A 17,119-nucleotide genomic window follows, 5' to 3' on the forward strand; every position below is an offset into this window, starting at 1 on the left:
ATAAAAGCAGGGATGTACCTCTGAGACTCTAGTCAGACCACATTTGGAGTATTGTACGCAGTTTTGGGCCCAGATGTCAGGGAGGATGTCCTGGCCGTGGAACATGTTCAGAGGAGGTTCACACGAACAGTCCCAGGAATGAAAAGCTTAACAATGAGGAACATTTGAGGACTCTAGATCTATACTCAGAAGGATGAGGGGGGGATCTAGTTCAAACATACAGAATACTGAATGGCCTGGACAGAAATGATGTTGGGAAGATGTTTCCATTGATAGGAGAGATTAGGACCTAAGGGCACAGCTTTAAGTAAAGGGAAGGTGTTTTAGAACGGAGATAAGGAGAAACTTCTTCAGCCTGAGAGTGGTGAATCTATGGAATTCGTTGCCACAGAAAGTTGTGGAGGCCAGGTCATTGAGTATATTTAAGACTAAGATAGATAGATGCTTGAGTATCAAGGGGATCAAGGGTTATGGGGAGAATGGGGTTGAGAAACCTATGCAGCCACGATTGAATGTCACAGCAGACTCAAATGGGCTGAATGGCCTAATTTCTGCTCCTACAATCTTATGGTGTTATATTGCCAACTTCAATTTGGTACCATCTATCGAGGTATCTGTGACATTCAGCACAGGGCAGGCAGCAAACAGGCTAAATCAGATGATCGGATTGAAGCATTCTCACAGATAGCAAAGCAGGAATATCAGAAGTCCACATAAGAAATTTATTTAAGTCACGGAAAATAGGGTAAACTGGGACAAACTAGTGATTTGAAGGAAAACAATTATAAAGGAAAACCATGTTCGAAAAATTATTAAACACCTGCAATTTTTAAAGGATTTTTGATAGAATGAGACTGTACATTTATAAAGTATTTTTTGCACTACAGAGGCTGTTTAATATTAAACATAACTGAAGGCTGTAAACGCTTCAGACAGTGTGCATAAGACGCAATGAGAATTATTTGAGAGATGACACTACCAGTTATGAAGATAGATTGGTCAAGTGAGAATGTTTTCCTTGGACAGAAGGCTAGGAGGAGATTTCATAGAAATTTTCAAAATCATGAGGGGGTTTGTCAAAGTAGATAGATAGAGAGAACTAGTTACCACTCATAAAAAAATTTGAGAATGAGGGGTAATTTGCAAAAGCAACAAATGTCATGAGAGCAAAAAAACATTTTCACATTATGTGTCGCGAGAGTCTGAACAGAATCCTGGAAGTCTTTTGGAAGCATGTTCAATTGAGGCATTTAAGAGGGAATTAGATGATTATTTAAACAGAAACAATATTCAGGGCTCTGAGGAAAAGGCAGATTCACAATGCTCATTTAGAGAACCAGTGCAGGGCTGAATGATTTCCTTCTGCAGTATAAAAATGATGTGATTCTGTGAACTGAAAGGGCTGCAAGTTTTACACGGGTTTACATACTGATTGAGCTATTTTTAAATGTGTTACATTGAGGAGAATGCATTGCCTGTAGGCAACATCATCAAAATAATTGGTGATGTTTAGGACTGCATGCTGGCTTCTCAAGGTCAAGATGCTGGAAGATTCTATTAGAGACAAAAAAATCCTGCAGATGTTGGAATCCAAAGTAGACAAACAGGAGGCTGGAAGAACACAGAAAAACCATGCAGCATCAGGTGGTGGAAAAGTCGACGTTTCAGGTTGAGACACTTCATCAAGATGGAGGAGTGAGGGGGGAGCTCAGAAATAAATAGAGGGAAGGGGCAGGAATGGGGGGCAAGGGAGTTGTGGTAGTGATAGCTGGATGCAGGTTGTGGGTTATTGCGATAGGTCAGTGGGAAGAGTGGACCAGATGGGTGGGAAGGAAGATGGACAGATATGGTCAGGTCAAGGAAGTGGAGAGGAGAGTTTAAGATCTGGACATGGGATGAGATGGGGTTTGGGAGGTAGAGAAACCAGTGAGGCAGGAGGTGGAGTGGAAGGGAGGAGGCAGGGCTGAAAAGTAGCTGGGGAGTGCGTGGAAGACTATGTTTATTGGATCTTCCTGGCCATCAGCTTTAGCAGGCAAGGCTACACTATTGTTGCCACCTGCTATGCCAGATTTAAGCATCAGGAGCTGGCAGTACTAGTGTAGCACCAGTTCAATATAGACATTGCTAATAGTGAAGTTTTGGAAAAAAAAACAAAAGTGTAAGTTGGAAACAGAAATGGCTAGCGCCAAAGTGACTGACACATTTAGAGATTTGTGGTAGGCTCGTCATCGTTCGAGTATGTATCCAAGTTGTAAACGATTTCATTATCTTGTGGGATCTCTCTTGATCGAACAGGCAACCTCCATGCTGTTGAGCTCAGCATGAAGAATCTCCTTGTTTGAGATTTTGACCTGCCACTGCATCATGATGATTCATCTTAGGAGTCTTTGACTAAAGTAGTTGAAAGTTGATGTGTCACTTATAGCAGATCTAGATCTGTGTCACATAAGAAGTCTGGTAAACAATGGTCTGATAATGTTTGAGTTTCACCTTCAGCTCAATGCGATGCTGCTTCCAGACATGCACATGGAGTTGGCCATAGTATTACAAACACATTACAGCACATCAAAGTACAGGGGACATTTCTAACTTGCAGTTCCAGTATACACGTTTTAAAAGACAGTTGATGCACAAAAATGGCTGTAGAAATAAGTTAGTTGGATGTCTCGAGACAGAGCTGTGGAATGTCATACTTACGGATGAGAAGGGAACTTCAAATAACAGCCCTTTGAAAGGAGGAAAAGAGACAAAGCAACTGACATTAGAGAAAAATGACACAACATGTTTGTTGCACACTAAGAGACAAAGGAGTTAATACTTGTCTGATACACAGTGAAAGAATGTTGTGATTATCCAATAAATCTCAAATGCAAGTCAAGCAGTTTAACAATTTGATTGAGCCCACAAAAAACTTTGCAACATGTTCTTTTTTTTGTTCTTTTACTAGTGGTTCCTGTATTTAAATTTGTACAGCAAGCTATAGATGGAAGTTTGCTGGATGGACGTATGTTATGGAATTTGTATACATTAAACTAGACATCCTAATTAGATCGACCACAATATTTTCACTTCTTACTGTACCGCCCTTTGCCAGCAAGAACAAAAGTTTGGCAAAGATAGGATAATACTGTTTGTCTTCACACTGCTCCACTCTCTCTTATAAATGACACAGGGCCTCCAAGAAATATTTCAACAACGATTTCCCACAATTAGGAACAGATGTTTCTGGAAGGAAAAAACGTTTTACAGTGATGTCACTTGATGACAATTCAATTATAACTAATCCTTCGGTCTGACACTGAACTTTGAACTTTATTTAAATTTGATCGCATTCAAATCCTGCTTCTTGTATTCTATCACACAACAGGCTCTGCTCATCCATTATGCTGTCCTACATTGGCTCCAAGTCCGTTAAGTGCTAAATTTTAAAAATACTCAGTTTTTCCCCCCCTTCCATGGCCTCACCCCTTCCTTTCTCCATAACCTTCACTTGCGCTCCTCCAGTTCCTCCTGCTTCTCACTCACCCTCAATTTTCATTGCGCACTACTGCCTAGGCTTTAAACTGTAGGATTTACTCATAGTAAATCATGGAGGCTCTGACATAATTTTCTAATCCTTTATGACTACATTGCACTGGAGGGCAAGAAAACTATTGACATTGCACTGTTAGTTAAACAGGGAGAGGTGTTAGAAACTGACTAACCACAACACTGGACAAATAATCCACAAGGCCTGGAGACACGGATTCCAATCCCACCACAACAGCTCACGGAATTTAAATTTATTGAATGAAGCTGGAATACAAAGTTAAGTACTCGTTAAGAATCTCACCCATTTAGCAAACAGGGTTAAGGAAAATCCCAAAGCCTTTTATTCATACAGAAGGAGCAACAGGATAACTAGAGAAAGGGTTGGCTCACTCAAGGATAAAGGAAGAAAGTTATGCGTGGAGTCAGAGAAAATGGGTGAGATTCTTAACGAGTACTTTGCATCAGTGTTCACTGAGGAGAGGGACATGATGGATGTTGAAGTTAGGGATAGCTGTTTGATTACTCTAGGTCAAGTCAGCATAAGGAGGGAGGAAATGTTGGGTATCCTAAAAGGCATTAAGATGGACAAGTCCCCAGGTCCGATGGGATCTATCCCAGGTTACTTAAGGGAAGCGAGAGAGGAAATAGCTGGGGCCTTAACAGATATCTTTGCAGCATCCTTGAACATGGGTGAGGTCCCGGAGGACTGGAGAACTGCTAATGTTGTCCCCTTGTTTAAGAAGGGTATCAGGAATAATCAGTAATTATAGACCGGTGAGCCTGATGTCAGTGGTAGGGAAGCTGCTGGAGTAGATACTGAGGCATAGAATCTATTCTCGTTTGGAAGAAAATGGGAATATCAGTAACAGACAACATTGTTTTGAGCAGGGAAGGTCGTGTCTTACCAACTTAATAGAATTCTTTGAGAAAGTGACAAAGTTGATTGATGAGGGAAGGACGGTAGATGTCATATACATAAGTTTCAGTGAGGCATTTGATAAGGTTCCCCATGGTAGGCTGATGGAGAAAGTGAAGTCTCATGAGGTCCAGAGTGTTCTAGCTAGTGGATAAAGAACTGGCTGGGCAACAGGAGACAGACAATAGTAGTGGAATGGAGTTTCTCAAAATGGAGAACTGTGACCAGTGGTGTTCCACAGGGATCTGTGCTGGGACCATTGTTGTTTGTGATATACATAAAGGATCTGGAGGAAGGTATAGGTGGTCTGATCAGCAGGTTTGCAGATAACACTAAGATTGGTGGAGTAGCAGATAGTGAAGGGGACGGTCAGAGAATACAGCAGAATATAGACAGATTAGAGAGTTGGACAGAGAAATGGCAGATGGTTCAATCCAGGCAAACGAGAGGTGATGCATTTTGGAAATTCCAATTCAAGAGCAAACTATACAGTAATGGAAAAGTCCTGGGGAATATTGATGTACAGAGATCTGGGTGTTCAAGTCCATTGTACCCTGAAAGGTGACAACACAGGTCAATAGTGTGGTCAAGGTGGCATATGGCATGCTTTCCTTCACTGGACGGGGTACTGGGTACAAGAGTTGGCAGGGTATGTTACAGTTGTATAAGACTTTGGTTCAGCCACATTTGGAATACTGTGTACAGTTCTGGTCGCCACATTACCAAATGGATGTGGATGCTTTGAACAGGGTGCAGAGGAGGTTCACCAGGATGTTGCCTGGTATGGAGGGCGCTAGCTATGAGGAGAGGTTGAGTAGATTAGGATTTTATTCATTAGAAAGACGGAGGTCGAGGGGGACCCAATTGAGGTCTACAAAATCATAAGAGATATAGAAGGGTGGATAGCAAGAAACGTTTTCCCCCAGTGTGGGGGCAGCTCAATTACTAGGGGTCACGAGTTCAAAGTGAGAGCAGAGAAGTTTAGGGGAGATATGCATGGAAAGTTCTTAACGCAGTGGGTGATGGGTGCCTGGAACATGTTGCCAGCGGAGGTGGTAGAGGCCGGCATGATAGCGTCATTTAAGATGTATCTAGACAGATACATGAATGGGCAGGAAGCAGAAGGATACAGATCCTTTGAAAATCGGCAACAGGTTTAGATAGAGGATCTGGGTCGGTGCAGGCTTGGAGGGCCGAAGGGCCTGTTCCTGTGCTGCAATTTTTCTTTGTTCTTTGTCTCTTTATTCGCAGAATTGTCTGTGTTTTTTCAATTTGACACGATTCTTAACTTGCATTTTCAGCCACTGATTATGCACCGTTCTAAAAATGTCTTTCTCACCGTGATAAATCTTTGTGGAAGAGTTATAGAATCATACAACATGGAAACAAACTTTTGTGTCCAAAAAGTCCATACTGACTATAATGCCAAACTAAACTCATCTCTCCTGCCTGCTTTTGGCCCCTATCCCTCCAAACATTTCTTAAGCATGTGCATATCTAAACATCTTTTAAATGATGTATCTGTACCCATATCCACCACTTACTCTGGCAGTTCCTTCCACACACGAACCGCTCGCTGCATAAAAAATGCCCCCTGATCTTTCTTAAATCTTTCTTATTATTAAATGTCTCCTTAAAAGTCTACCTTTTAAGGTAGTTTTCCAGTTCATTTTAGCCAGCTTCTATCTTCTTACCATTATAGTTACCTTATATTTAGATTTAAAAGACTAGTTTTAGAGCTAAGCATCTCCCATTCAAACTAAATGTGAAGTTCTACCACATTATGATTACTGTTACCTAAAAGTTCCTTTATCATGAAGTTACCAATTAATCCTGTCTCAGGTCTCATTATTGATCGAGAACATGCTACTGCAAAAGAATTGTCCCCAAATGCACTCTCTGAACTCCCTATCAACACTACCTTTGCTGATCTGGTTCGCTCAATCATCATCCATAAATGTTGCTATTTCTTTCTTAAAAACTCATCTTCTATTCCCTTGCAAGGTGTGTCCTACATGTAACTATTATCTGTACTAATGTGTGAAGAATGGTCCCTGTGCAGGGTAACTCAGAGTGACTGACAAATGTATCACAGAAACTTACATAAGTAGAGAAGAACATTTGCAAAATGACCAACTGCAATGTGCTCAAAGTGGGGAAACCGGCTATTCTCTATTATTGCAATGCCTTTACAATAGACATAAGGCACAGTCAGCAATAATTCGAATACTCACATGGCATGCAAGATGTATGATTGTATTGAAACCTGACTTATAGCTCATCTCACTTCTTGGTATGCACGGATTCAAAAAGAAAGAATCGTATTTCTGTTGCACTATTCATCACCAGACAGACACCTGAAAGTGCCTGATAGTTAATGAAGTGTCTTAAGAAGTGTGGTCACTGCAATATTGCTGGAAATGTGGCAGCCAACACATGCATAGCAAACTTTCAACAAACAACAATACAATAATGGCCAGAAAAATTGCTTTCTTGAGTGGAGGAATTATTTTTGAACAGGATAACTCTCCTGTTCTAATACAAAGAGTCTTTTACACTTACACTAGAAGATAGATGGGGCCTTTGTTTAAATGTCAAATCCAAGAGATGGTGGTTCTGACAGTGCAGCATGACCTCAGCCTGCTGGATTGTCAGCACTGATTGTTGCTCCTGGAGTAGCACATGAACCTGGAACACTGACTCAGGAGGTCAAAGTGCCTGTAAATGAGCCAGGGTTGACATGAATTTATCAGTTTCTGAACTCTTTCAGGAAGGTGCATACACAAGCGTCACGTTAGAATAGGAGAGGTTGTACTCATCATCTACAATATCATGTATATAACAACTGTCTGTTAAAGTGCACCCGATGGTCTGTTTGAAATGCCGGCGAATTTACAACGTCATGGAAATCCAACAGATACTAGTGAAATGCAACTCATGGAAAACCTGCAGATTTAATTCTGATAAATTTTGGAAAAGGAAATTGAAGATTATATCTGTGAGACGTAACCATCGCCGGACTTGAAACGTTAACTCTGCTTCCTCTTCCCAGACGCTGCCAGACCTGCTGAGTTTCTCCAGCAATCTCTGCTTGGGTTTGTTTCAGAACTCCAACTTCCACAGTTCTTGGTTTTATATTATGAGGTGATGCCATAGTGGTATTATTGCTAGACTATTAATCTTGAAATTCAGTTAATGTTCTGGGGACTCAGGTTTCAATCCCACCATGGCAAACTTGTATTCAAAATAAAAACTAATCTCGAACTAGGAATCTACTGATGACTGTGAATCCATTGCAGATTGTCAAAAAAATCCATCTGGTCCATTCATATACTTTAGGGAAGGAAATCTGCCATCCTCACCTGGTTTGGCCTACATGTGACTCCAGAGTTACAACAATGTGATTGACACTCAACTGCTGTTTTAGTCTCATGGAAACATAGACTAAAGTCCTAGCCACCACCATCACCATCCTGGGGTATGTCCTGTTGCACCAACAGGACAGACCCAACAGAGGTCCAAGCACAGTGGGGAAGAGTTGCCGTGGAAGTCCTCAACGGACTCTGGACCCCATGAAGTCTCAAGGCATCTGGTCAAACATGGGCAAGGAAACCTCTTGTTGATCATTATGTATCACCATTCCTCAGCTGATGAATCAATACTTCTCCATGTTGAAGAACACTTAGAGGATGCACTGAGATTGGTAAAGGCACAAAATATTCAATGTGATTTCAATGTCCACCACCAGGTGCGGTTTGGCAGCAGCACAGCTAAAGGACATAACATCAAGACTGGGTCTTCAGCAGGTGGTTAGGCAACTAATAGAGAAAAGCATACTTGTTTTTTGCCACAAAAATTACCCTGAGCTTCCGGTTTCTTGCCACTCCAACATACTACATTCCCTGGCTAACATCTCTGTCTTGGTCTTCCTGTGCTGCTCCTGTAAAGCTGGAAGAACAGCATCTCATTTCCTATTTGGAGACTCAGGACATAATATCAAGTTCAGTAAGTTTAGGGCCTGAACACCTTCCATGTCCTTCCACCAACTCCCACACACCAGCCCCTGTCATCACATGGACTGCTGCCACAACCAACCCACTGATGGCTCAGTGGTAAGCACTGCTGCCTCACAGCACCAGGGGCCTGGGTTCGATTCCAGCCTGGGGCAACTGTCTGTGTGGAGTTTGCACATTCTCCCCCTGTCTGCATGGGTTTCCTCCAGGTGCTCCAGATTCCACCCACAATCCAAAGATATGCAGGTTAGGTGAATTGGCCATGCTAAATTGCCCATATAGTGTTCAGGGATGTGTAAGTTAGGTGCAATAGTCAGGGCGAAATATAAGATAATAGGCTAGGGGAATGGGTTTGGGTGGGTTACTCTTCAAAGGGTCAGCATGGACTTATGAGGCTGAAAGGCCTGTTTCCATACTAAAGAATTTCCATGATTGTCAGCCACTACAGGTAATGGCCTCCATTAGCAGCTATTCATTCTCCCAGGCTGACCTTTACCCATTCCTTTTTCTGGCCAACGGTGTTTCTCTCTCTTGAGCTCTATCTTCACCTATTGTTTACTCCTCCGCCCCTCACCCCACCCCATCTTCAGCAACTATACCACCTTTTCCCTGGTTACAATCAGTTCTGAAGAAGGGTCACTGGTCCAAAAATGTGAACTTAGTTTTCTCTGCACAGATGCTGCAACACATGCCTGCTGAGTTTTTCCAACAATTTCTATTTTGTTCCTAATTCCCAGTTCTCTTTTTTTTCCAAACATGGCATAATTGCTGCTGCCTGAGGCCACCTTCACTAGGACTCTAATTAATTCCATCTTACTGTGCTGTACGAAGCCCGAAATACTGACTGTCTTGCTCCCCAGATGCTGCCTGACCAGCTGTGCTTTGTTCAGTGCCACACTTCATCATCTCTATCCAGAATACATTGTTCTGTGCCTCATAAACCTTAAAGTTCTTTGAGGTGGTGACCAAACAGGTGGATGAGGGCAAAGTAGTTGATGTGGTGCATATGGAATTCAGTAAGGTGTTTGATCAGGTTCCCCATGGTAAGCTATTGCACAAAATACGAAGGCATATGATTGAGGGTGATTTAGCGGTTTGGATCAGAAACTGGCTAGCTGAAAGAAGACAGAGGGTGGTGGTTGATGGGAAATATTCAACCTGGAGTTCAGTTACTAGCGGTGTACCGCAAGGATCTGTTTTGGGTCCGATGATGTTTGTCATTTTTATAAATAACCTGGATGCGTTAGTAAATTTGCAGATGACACTAAGATTGGTAGAGTTTGGATAGTGCCGAAGGATGTTGTCGGTTATAGGGAGACATAGATAAGCTGCAGAGATGGTGTGAGAGGTTACAAATGTATTTTAATGTGAAAAAGTGTGAGATGATTCACTTTGGAAGAAGCAACAGAAATAAAGAGTACTAGGCTATTGCAAAGATCCTTGGTAGTGTAGATGAACAGAGAAATCTTGGTGTCCATGTACATCAATCCCTGAAAGTTGCCACCCAAGTTGATAGGATTGTTAAGAAGGCATACAGTGTGTTAGCTTTTATTAGTACAGGGATCGAGTTTCGAAGCCAGGAGGTCATGCTGCAGTTGTACCAAACTCTGGTGTGACCACATTTGGAGTATTGCGTACAGTTCTGGTCACCGCATTACAGGAAGGATGTGGAAGCTTTGGAAAGCATTGAGGAGATTTACTAGGATGCTGCTTGGAATGGACAGAAGGTCTTAAGAGGAAAGGCTGAGGGACTTGAGGCTGCTTATGTTCGAGAGAAGAAGGTTGAGAGGTGACTTGAGAAATAAGATAATCAGAGGTTAGATAGGGCGGACAGTGAGAGCCTTTTTCCTTTGATGGTGATGGCTAGCATGAGGGGACATAGCTTTAAATTGATGGGTGATAGATATAGATGTCAGAGGTAGTTTCTTTACTCAGAGTAGTAGGGGCGTGGAATGCCCTGCCTGCAACAGTAGTAGACTCGCCAACTTTAAGGGCAGTTAAATGGTCATTGGATGGATAAATGGATGAAAATGGAATAGTGTAGGGTAAATGGGCTTCAGATTGGTTTCTCAGGTTGGCACAACATTGAGGGTTTAAGGGCCTGTGCTGCGCTGTAATGTTCGATGTTCTAAATCATCCTAAAAACATTCTATGAATGCCTCAGCTGGACTACCTTTGCCCATCTGATTTTTTTCTAGCAGCTATGTAGAATAGGTCTCCCAAGATGACTGTCATACTTTTCTAACAAGCTCACATTATTTCTTCTTTCATACTGCATGCTACCATATGGTTACTACTAAGAGGCATGTACAGTGTGACTCTTCCTTGTCATGTCTTATCTCAACCCAAATGGTTTCCCCACCCTGGATTCCTGAACTTCCGTCACACGTCTCCATTGTGCTGATACAATCATGAACTAACAGAATCATGCCACCACCTTTTTCTCGCTTCCTGTCCTTCCCAGGAAAATGTCAGAGTTTTCAATATTCATGTCCCAATCTTGGTCAACCTGCTCCCATATCTCTGTAACACCCATCAGATCATGTTTATTCAAATTTGCACTAGCCGCTCATCAGCTTTCTTTCAAATATTCAAAACTGAGCAGCCTTGAAATTTGTCCTTTCACAGTCTTTATAACCTCTACTTTATCTATTGATTTATTATTAGGTTTTTACTCTCTACCCTTTCCTGATTATTTTATTATTACCTTGCCTCCACTATTTAATTTACCATCCTTTCCCAATTTTAATTCCTATGCCCCTTTTCTTTTGCTGTAAAACCCTCTCCAATTTCCTAGTTATGTAATTCCTCACACAGTAAACCATACTAATGATACAGCATCTACCTTCTCCAGTGATGGTGCCAGTGCCTCTTTAGCAAGAACCCTCTTCTACCACACCAGTCTTTGAGCCATGCATTCATCTTCCCTCTCTACTCTATGACAATTTTCATGTGGCTCAGGTATTTATTCAAAGTTAAGTACCTTTTGAGATTTTGCTTCTTAACTTTATGCCTGGCTCCTTGTATGCAGAACCTCCTCCCTTATCTGGATGTCATTGGTACCACATGGGCCATTATAATCGGATTTCTCTCTCCGATTGGATGTTCCTCTACAGCTCTGAGCAGATATCCTGAGCCTTTGCACCAGCCAGGCAACACAGCCTTCTTCACTTTCCTTCTTTGTAGTGGAGAACAGTGTTAATCACCCTAACGAGATGGTCTTCTATTCCCAATATATTCCTTTTGTGATATATATTAAGAAGCAGTTTGTGCTCTACTTTAAACATAAGGAATAAAACAGAGCTTAACCATTTATAGGATGTGTAGTAGAGTAAGAACTAATTCCTATTGTCTGAAAATGTTATAAAAAGTGAAGGAGCACCTATCTCTCTTCCCGATAAAAGTGCAAGCACACTGTTCAAAATTGTAATCAACCTTTGGATTGACATTCACAGGACAGAATGAAGACCATCAAGTCTGTGATAGCCCTTTGTTGTATCAATCTAAAATGAAGCCCACTGCCCTGCTCCTTAATAATCACAATCTTCAAGGTTCAAGTATTCCTCTCCATTTCCTTTAGTACAGACAGTGGTCTCTGCCTTAATTTTACAATTAAAGTCTCTACTGAGCCAATCTACCAATTATCTTGAAGAATTTTCCCTTCATCTTTATTGTGGTGCAGTGGAAAACTCCAACAATGTCAATCATGTCGCTCTTCAGAATGATAGCTTCACTTCCCTGCCATCACTTGCTATTTTTATAAAAAAAGACTTTAGTCCCTTTTTACCATGAGCATACAGAACCTCTCAATTTCAAAGCTGAACCATTGCTTTGTACAAAAACATCCCTCACAAGTTGTACGATTTGTACATATCGTGAACAGGCCTGTAAAGCTGAAAGAACAGGTTACAGAGTGATTCTGGCTATGTCATGCCCAGATAAGTTGAGTTGAAGGAGAAAACCAGAAAACTGTAGGGAGCACATTTAACCGGAGAACATTTCAACAACATAAAGGCTGGACAGACAGTGGAGACAGGCATCTCTCTAGCTTATCAAGCGTGATGCCAGCATAACGCACGTCCCACAGTTAGACCTCAGCGACCCAAAGATTTGCTCAAGCTCAAATAAATTGTAACTATTATCCCAAAATGAAATCCAATAATTATGATGTTCAAATCAACACAAATCAAAAATGCGCAACCAGCAAGTTAGGAAGACAAACACATTTTGCCATCATTTTAATTTTTCAATCAAGCTGGCTACACTACTGAAGTAAGATAATTAACATAAAAAGATTTGGAGCATCTACAAGAAAATGGACTGAACTTTGTCCTGAGGAGCCAATGAATGGCACTAACTATCTATTGGCTTTGGAATGGCAGACTGCTGCCATCCAGCTATCTAAAAAACGTGCAGTGTCCTCAAAGGTTGTCTAGGAACTGTGCAAACATGCCAAACAATTATATGTTACCTTAATCAAATCACTGAAGTATCATTAATGAGTAGTGCACAGTCCGAACCAGGAAGTCTCCGTTAGAACATCAAATTCAATATCAAATCAGATCTGGAAAGTGAAAGTAAACAAAGCACTGAAAATTTGGATTGAGACACACAGATAAAGGATATAGCAGTTAAAATGTTAATAGATTAATATTATAAAGTAACTAAAAACAATAGCTAAATGTTGATGGAATAAGGCTCCTCCTTGAAAAGTTAATTTTCAATGCCAAAGATGTTACTTGACAGTAATTAAGACTTCCAACAAGTTTACTTTATGTGTGCAATGGACAAACCTCAAAATGTTTTGCAGAGTTTCATTCAAACTATAAATTCTCACCGCTCAAAACCAAAAGATACACAAAATACTGGGACAGAGAGTTAGGGCTAGAATATGAAATCTTAAAATATTCAATGGATTCAGAGGAAGGGAGAAGCAATAAAGTCTAAATTAGTCATTGTGCAAAGCATTTATACCCTTCTTTAAATACGGGGACCAATAATTTCACTCGTGAAGAATGATAATATTCTATTAACTTTCCTAATCACTCCTGTGATTCATGCATAAGGACACCCAGGTCCCTCTACATCCCTGCACGCCGCAATCTTTAATCATTGAGATAATATGCTTTTTAAAAATTACTCCTGCCAAAATGATCAAATATCACATTTTCCCCCATTCCATTCTATTTGCCACATCTTTTCCACTCACTTAACTCATCAATATCTCTTTGTGTTATCAGAACATATGAATCATGATCAGGAGTAGGCCATTCAACCTCTTGGCAGGAAAGGATAGCAAGTTGGAAGGATGGCTGTTTTGATTTAGGAGAGCGTTGCAGTGCTGGAAAAACTGGATGGCCCAAGCAGGTCAGGCACAGCACAGAATCTATTTCACTCGAGCTAAAAGGGCAAAAAGGTATAATTACATTGCTTGACATTGTAATTTAATTGCAACTTGGTGACTTATGGACAGAGTGGTGGCAAACTTACACATTGTAATGGGAGATTTTAATGAACCAAAATTAGATGGGATAGTCGTACTGTAAAGGACAGAGAGGGGCAAGAGACTTTTACAAGGTGTTCTCCGTTTGACATTATGTTTTCAATGCTTTGAACAAGCAGGCATTTCTAAATGTGGCTCTTAAGACTAGGAAACATTTTGAGGACAGTAACCATTGTATGGTTTAGGTAGGTATGGAAAAAAAAAACCAAGGAATGTTCAGACTAAGAATAACTATCTGAGGAAAAGCCAACTCTAATGGGATAAGGATAGATCTGGATCACATAAATTGGAATCGAAGTTTGGCATGTAAAATGAAATCTCAACAATGTGTCTTTAAAATGGAGATCAGTTGGGCACTGACAAGGTATATTCCCAGAAAGGGAAAAAGGTAGGACAAACAAATTCGGAGCTACCTAAATAACTAAAGATTAAGAAGAAAAAAAGTGTGCTTACGACAGATTTCAGGTGGAGAAGACAACAAAACTGCGCTGAATATCAAAGATTCAGAGAAAACGCCATGTAAGAAAGCAAACTAATAAAGCCAAGTAACACTAACAAGAGATTGGCAGCTAACATAAAAAGGAACCTAAAAGAATCCATAGGCACAGAAGAAAGTGAGGACTGCAGACGTTGGAGGCCAGAGTCAAACATTGTGGCGCTGGAAAAGCACAGCACGGTGGAATGGATTGGTGGGAAAGAAGGACAGTAGGACAGTTCAAGAGGGTGGTGTCACGTTGGAGGGTTGAATCTGGGACAAGATGGGAGGAGGGAAGATGAGGAAACTGATGAAATCCAGTTTGACCCCGTGTGGTTGGAAGGTCCCAAGTTGGAAGATGTACTGTTCCTCCTCCAGGCGTCATGTGGCTTTGATTTGTCGGTGGAGGTGGCCCAGGACTTGCATGTCTTTGGCAGAGTGGGAGGGGGAGTTGAGGTGTTCAGCCACAGGGCAATGGTGTGTGGTTGGAGGGTCTCAAGGTGGAAGATGCATATAATGGGGAAAGAGTAAGGTCAACGAGGGCCCCAAAGGAGATTTATACATAATGCAGGTGACATTGCGGAGATATTAAAAAGAATATTTTGTATCCATATTTACCAGGGAAGTAGATACTGTGCAGATCATGGTTCAAGTGTAGATAATTCTGATACTTAAAAGGGTTTAAAATTGATTAGGTGGTGTATTGGATAAGCTCTCTGTACTTAAAGCTAAGGCTGAATGAGATGCATCCAAAGGACACCAAGAGAAGAGAGAGTAGAAATTGTAGAGATATTGACCACCATTGTCCAGTCTTTCTCAGATTCAGGATGTCAGGAAGAGGAGAATTGCAAATGTCACACGTGTTCAAATAAAGACCAGTTAATTTAACCTCAATGATGGAAAAGCTTGTCAAAATCTTGAAAAAGCTTGGCACAAAATTAATAGTCACTTTGGATAATGTAGTCTAATTGACTGTGTATTTTTCCACTGGCACACTTTTCGACTCTGACTCTCCAGCATCTGCAGTCCTCACTTTCTCCTAATTAAGGAAAGCCAGTGTTTTCAAGCCATGCATAAAAATGTACTAGAGATGTATTTGAATTTCTAAAAAGAATATAGACACCACATTCCAATGACCTGAAATCATAGTCAAAGCTAGCTGAACATTACACTTTCCGCATTCCAAAGCCATTGAAATAGAGAGCACCTGATTGCAAAGCCTCACCTGAGAAGAGTATGAATGAAGTCATCATCTCTCTCATTAGCAAAGCATCCTGGGTACAAAGTAGATAGAAACAGACCTCAGATCCCTGCCTCAGAGCTAGGTGTTGGGACCCACAAATATTTACAATTTATATAGATGATTTGGAGTTGGGGACGACATGTACAGTGTCAAAATTTGCCAATGACACTAAGATGAGTGGCAGAGCAAAGTGTGCAGAGGATGTGAAACTTTGCAGAGGAACACAAACACATTGAGCGACTGGGCAAAGTGTTGGAATACAAATGTGAGTAAACGTAAAGTCATATATTTTGGTAGAAGGAACAGCAAAATAGATATTACTTGAATGGTAAAAAGTTACAGCATGCTGCTATGCAGAGGAACCTGTGTGTCCTTGTGCATGAATCACAGAAGGTTGGTCTGCAGGTATAACAAGTAATTAAGAAGGCAAATGGAATTTTGTCCTTCATTGCTAAAGGGGTTGAGTTTAAAAGCAGAGAGGTAATATTACAGCTGTACAAAGTGCTGGAGAGGCCACACCTGGAGTACTACGTGCAGATTTGGTCTCGTTACTTAAGAAAGGATGTATTAGCTCTGGAGGGGGTGCAGCGAAGGTTCACTAGGTTGATTCCGGAGTTGAAGGGATTGGCTTATGAGGAGAGACTGAGTAAATTGGGATTATATTAATTGGAATTCAGAAGAGTGAGGGGCAATCTTATGGAAACATATAAAGTTATGAAGAGAATTGATAAAATAGAAATAGATAGGATGTTTCCACTGGTAGGTGAGACTAGGACAAGAGGGCATGGCCTCAAGGTTAGAGGAAACTGAACTGAGAAGGAACTTGTTCACCCAGAGGGTTGTTAATCTATGGAATTCCTTGCCCAGGGAAGTAGTTGCTATTCAGTAAATTGCTTTTAAAGCTAAAGTAGATTTTATTTTTGAAAAATAAAGGAATTAAGGGATACGGTGAGAGCGCGGGTAAGTGGAGCTGAGTCCACGAAAAGATTAGCCATCATCTTATTGAACGGCAGAGCAGGCTCCTGCCGACTCCTGCTCCTAGATTTTTTGTTCTTATTACATATAAACACTCAGACAATAGGACTCTGCATTTTGAAGAATTTGTCCAGATACCATCAAATCCTGAAAGCCTTGAACAGGAATCCACAGCACCACAACATATTCCTGGTAACTGGATAGTGAGATAACTCAGGTAATGCTGTGTATTTATGCACCTAATTTCTCTGGAGGCTATCACAAGCAAATGAGAAGATGGCTCAGTGCTACAGCGGGCGCACAGAGAGGGGAGACGGAAGGTAAGCGGAGACCAGTTTAAATTAACGTTTTTCCTTTCGCAATCTGTTTTTTTTTTACAACTAGGAGCGGGAACCCAGAAGTCGTCAACAGAGGCTTCTGGGAAGGTAAGAACCTAAAAAAAAGGACTCAGTCGGCTGAACAG

At 41.2% G+C, this 17,119-nt stretch overlaps 1 long non-coding RNA gene across 3 annotated transcripts in view; it reads right to left on the reverse strand.

Moving 5' to 3' along the window:
* LOC122558583 overlaps nucleotides 1-17,119 on the reverse strand; it is a 167,921-nt gene that overhangs the window by 117,728 nt on the left and 33,074 nt on the right. For all 3 annotated transcript variants that reach the window (XR_006314190.1, XR_006314188.1, XR_006314189.1), the window contains exon 2: nucleotides 12,932-13,024. This is a non-coding gene — a long non-coding RNA (uncharacterized LOC122558583). The remainder of the gene's footprint in view (nucleotides 1-12,931; nucleotides 13,025-17,119) is intronic.

Source organism: Chiloscyllium plagiosum, chromosome 17 (genome assembly GCF_004010195.1).
Source record: "Chiloscyllium plagiosum isolate BGI_BamShark_2017 chromosome 17, ASM401019v2, whole genome shotgun sequence".
Classification (NCBI taxonomy): Eukaryota; Metazoa; Chordata; class Chondrichthyes; order Orectolobiformes; family Hemiscylliidae; genus Chiloscyllium; species Chiloscyllium plagiosum.